The following is a 5,003-nucleotide window of genomic DNA, read 5'->3' as shown; positions in this document are numbered from 1 at the left end:
GGAACGGGACAGAAGAGCTCAGGCCAGGGAACAAGCCCTGGAGAGGAAGCTCCAACATCTCATTGACCAATTGCAAAAGCAGCAGACACCGACCATAACGCCAACGCCGCCGAGGGAACATACTCCCCCGATAGAGGACCTAGAATCGGGAATAGAGTACAAGATGAACAAGGCCCGAACCGAAGACAAGACCGAACTGGGAAATGAATTCCGAGCCGAACTGGCTCAGGCCGTCGACACCATAAGCAAGTCTGTGGCAGCCACCGTCCAAGCAGCCTTACAAACGCTCCGCCAGGAGATCACCCAGATGGGCAACGAGCTCAGCCAACGCATCTCCATCCTAGAAAGGGAAAAAGAGCAGGCAAGGAAAAAGCCAAAATACCCCATCAGAGAAGCCCAGATGAACGAGACTCTGGGAAGCCAAGATGGCGAATAAAATAGCAAAGAAGAAAGAAGCGACCGAAACCGTCAAAATTTGGCAGTGGAATTGCAGAGGAATAAATCGGAAACGGCAAAATTTACTTCACCTATGTACCCTACACCAACCTGACGTCATCGCGTTACAGGAAACAGAGACAAATAATATTACGATGCGCGGCTACAAAACGCACATTGCCCAAGGAAGGACCCGGACCGCCATCCTCATCAAGAAGCACTACACGACGCAGCAGCCCGAAGTCAACCACAGAATCGAGCACACTCTGATTGAGCTGGTTCCTCCCAAGAAAACCCTGCAGAGCCTCTACATCCTGAATGTATACAGTCCTCCGCGCGACACACTAAAGTACTTGGACAAGTTACTGAGAGAAGTGAAGAAAGTCACCGACGGTCAGAAACTTCTCGTGGTGGGCGACTTTAACGCTCCGCACGTGGCTTGGGGCTACCGATCAACCAAGAAGAAGGGTATGGACGTGCACAACGCGGCACAACACCACCAGCTGACGTTGTGGACCGATCCTCTAATACCAACTAGAATTGGCAACAGTGTCTCCAGAGACACCAGAGACACCAGCCCAGACCTGACCTTCTCCACTGGCTTAAGGCAAGTCGAGTGGTCGAGACTGGACGAGACTCAGGGCAGCGACCATCATATCATCCAGACCGAAATCATGCACCACAAAACCCCCGTGAGATTAGGTCAAGCCAAAATTACAGACTGGCCTGCTTTCCGCAAAGATGAACACCCCAGAAGCCTAGAGAACATCGAGGAGTGGACCAAGAACGTGATGGACTTGGTTACCAAGTACACAAAGACCATCCAACTCACTGCGGACAATCCCGAAGTCGACCCACACCTACTTCGCCTCTGGGAGGCCAGGCGAGGACTTTTGAAGAGATGGAAGAAGCAGAAGAGAAACCGCAAACTCAAGATCCGCATTGCCGCAGTCTCGCGGCAGGCGGAGGAGTATGCTAAAAAACTCGGACGTCAGAACTGGAATCAAGTGTGCGACCAGTTACAGGGAACCCTCAGCAACCGAAAGACCTGGGCCATTCTAAAGACCCTTCTGGCGAAGACGGAATCAAAAACTGTCCCGGGGCAACACATACAAAGACTTATACACAACTTCCAGGGAACCGAAGAAGAAGCGCTCGAAGCCATCACTGCGAAATACATCGGAGACGAGCAACAACGGAAGACGCAGCCAGTCATTCACCCGGAGTACGAGGGGGAACCCAATCCGGATTTAGACCAACCTTTCACCAAGTCGGAGATCGTGGCAGCCTTAAGAAATCTCACAAGAAACACGACGCCCGGCAGGGATAAAATTAACAACAAGACCCTCCGTAACCTGGACGACGGGGCGACGGAGAGTTTGCTAAAGTATATCAATGAAAGCTGGAAGACGGGCTGTATACCGGTTTCCTGGAAGCACGCGGACGTAACGATGATCCAGAAACCCGGCAAGCCCATCAACCTACAGAACCTGCGTCCGATCTCTCTTACGTCATGCGCGGGAAAACTCTTCGAGCACATGGTCCACAATCGTCTCTCGCCCTACCTGGAAGAAAGTGGGCACCTGCCGAACACTATCTTCGGTTTCCGACCTAACCTCTCAACCCAGGACATTCTACTTCAGCTTAAAGAAGAAGTCATCGACGGCCTCAGCACATGCCACAAGAGTGCCATCCTGGCACTCGACGTGAAGGGAGCCTTCGACAACGTCTCACACGAAGCAGTGCTAAACAGCCTACAACATACCAACTGCGGACGGCAGACATACAACTACGTCCGGGACTTCCTGACGGGTAGAACGGCGACCATAGGCCTGGGGAATCTCAGGACCGAGAAGTTCCCAATACCGCAGAAAGGAGCCCCCCAGGGGTCGGTGATCTCCCCGTTGCTGTTCAATATAGCGATGAGGGGATTGCCGAACGTCTTGGAGAACATCAAGGGTATCCGTCACGCAATGTATGCAGACGACCTGACCATGTGGACGTGCACGGGATCGGCAGGCGAACAACAAGACGCCCTGCAGGAAGCCATCGACAGGACCGAGTATTATCTACACCACTGCGGTCTTTCATGCACGCAGGAAAAGTCGGAGCTCCTGATCGTCAAAAAGAGGAAAAGAGGGCGGCCTCCGCAGGACACACCTGACCCAACGTTGACACTAAATGGAGTCAGCATACCCAAGGTGGACACACTTCGTATTCTGGGCCTCACTTTCCAGAAGGACGGTGCCGGTCTCACCGCCATTCTAAAACTGCAAGCGACAGTTATCCAAGTCGCGCACTTGGTGCGAAGAGTGACAAACAAAAAGCACGGCCTGAAAGAGCAGGACACAATCAGATTAATACAAGCCCTGATAATCAGCAGAGTCACTTACGGCACCCCGTACCTGGGTCTCAAGAACAGCGAGAGAGAAAAATTGAACACCCTAATACGAAAAACCTACAAGCTGGCACTGGGGCTTCCACCGACGACGTGGGAGGAACTCGGGAATAATTGGGAGGAACTTGTAGAGGCCCACAAGACCAGCCAGATAGAGCGACTCAAGATCACCAGCAGGGGTAGGGACATGCTAATAAAACTGGGCTACCCAGTCGAATATGAGTCTACAAAACAGCGGGTTCCTCTACCCCTGAGGGAGAAGATCACGGTGGCCAGCATCCCGAGAAACATGCACCCTGAATACCACAGAGAAAGGAGGCGAGCGAGAGTGAAAGCTCTACGTAAGGCCTACGAAGGACCAAAACAAGGAGAAGTCCGATACACCGACGCGGCAAAGTACAAGAACAGAGCGGCCCACGCTATCAGCGTGATCAACGGCCAAGGACAAGAGGTAGCTGCGGCCTCGGTAAACACTCCAAACATCGACTGCGCGGATGAAACGGCGATAGCCCTGGCGGCCACTACGGGCCAGCGAGAGGAAGATCTAATCACAATCATCACCGACTCACAAACAGCATGTAGAAACTACCAAAAGGGCCGCATTTCCAAACAAGCCCTGAGCATCCTCGAAAAACGAGACAATTTTCCAGAACTGTACATTGTCTGGGCCCCGGGACACGAGTCCCTGGCGGGTAATGTAGCGGCTAATGCCGCTGCCCGAGATCACATTCTCCGGGCTATCCCACCAGGTTCACGAGCGCCGGTAGACCAACAAGATAGCGTCCCGAAAAGATACGCCGATATCCTGAGCCACTACAGGCTGGGTAGGAGGATCTATCCACCCCCGCATCCCCAGCTGACAAGAGAAGAGGCGGTGATCTTCCGAAAACTACAGACCGGCACATTCCCGCACGGCACCCACACGCCATGTACCCTACGACATATACCCACAAATGCGCTTTCTGCTCTAGGCCCAATACCCTCTACCACATGGTATGGGAATGTCAACAAAACGCATCGACACCGCCCATCACCGGATCAACCGTCGAGCAGTGGGAGGCCCAGCTGACAAGCTCGAGCCCTGAAGACCAGCATCGCCTGGTGAGCAGGGCCAAGTTATCAGCTCAGGCTCACGGCATCCTGGACTAGGGAAGCCGCCCACCTCGGACGATTTTACCGTCGGCTCATTTCTACTAATAAAGTTTATTCCTCCTCCTCCTCCTCTCCTTCGACGTTAATTCTATTAGGGCAGCGATCTGACAAAATTTGCAACTTTTATTTCAAGGAAATAAGTTTTCGTTATACGTCTCGTGCATAGAACTGGACACGTACACCTTTCACCCCAAAGCATATCCTGCCCCATGTTCTACGCCCATGCCCCAGTGGCATCCAACAGCCATCAAACCATGCTATGATGCCTCCGCGGCTGCATCTGCAACGCCTTTGCACGTGTCACTGTAATCTTTTGTTCAAGAATGACACGGTTAACACAGATGATTCTGCAATGTGTTGTTTTATTACTATTGGTCGATTCTCTAAATTGAAGCTCCGTGAGCCGCTGGGTCGGACGAGCCGCAAGGCTCGGCGGCGGAATCAGAGCTCCCATCAGAGTCGCGCTCCAGGTCCAATGGGCTGGGCGTGGAGGCAGGCGAGATGACAGCGCGCCTGGTCATTTTGAGTTTCTCCAAAGCCTCGATTTGTTCGTCGAGGAGCTCCTTCTCTCGCCTGAGTTCATTGATAGAATGCAGACGCTCCCTGTTCTTCCGCCGCATGGACTCGATGTAGTCGGTCGTCCTCTCGAGGATCCGAGCCCGCGATGCCTTCTGCAGCTGTAGACCTGGCACTGCGTCCCGCAAACTTTTGAAAGTCTGATTGACCACGTGCCTTCTTCGTCGTTCCACGTCTCTGTGGTGTGCCCTCCTGGCAGCCTTGATGTCCACATCACACTGTTCGTCGTTCATTGTACCCGTCCTGGCAGGCAATTCACAGAACAATATGGTCGTAATAGAAGTGGTAGATGAGGGGCTTTACAAGAGCACTAGCAGAAACTGGCGACCCAGAGAACATGAGCACGTGCGGTGAAACACGCTCAAGAACATGGCGCGAGATCGCTGAAGAAACGGTCAGCGCGCGCGACGCCAATTTTGCCCCCCTCATCGTCTTCCTTCGT

At 53.0% G+C, this 5,003-nt stretch overlaps 1 pseudogene; it reads right to left on the bottom strand.

The window, feature by feature from the left end:
- Positions 1-4,368: 4,368 nt before the first annotated feature.
- LOC135913325 (protein max pseudogene) lies at positions 4,369-4,794 on the bottom strand (annotated as a pseudogene).
- Between the last annotated feature and the right edge of the window lie 209 nt (positions 4,795-5,003).

The sequence above is a fragment of the Dermacentor albipictus genome, chromosome 6, assembly GCF_038994185.2.
Source record: "Dermacentor albipictus isolate Rhodes 1998 colony chromosome 6, USDA_Dalb.pri_finalv2, whole genome shotgun sequence".
Lineage (NCBI taxonomy): Eukaryota > Metazoa > Arthropoda > Arachnida > Ixodida > Ixodidae > Dermacentor > Dermacentor albipictus.
This window is presented reverse-complemented; position numbering and strand designations above follow the sequence as displayed.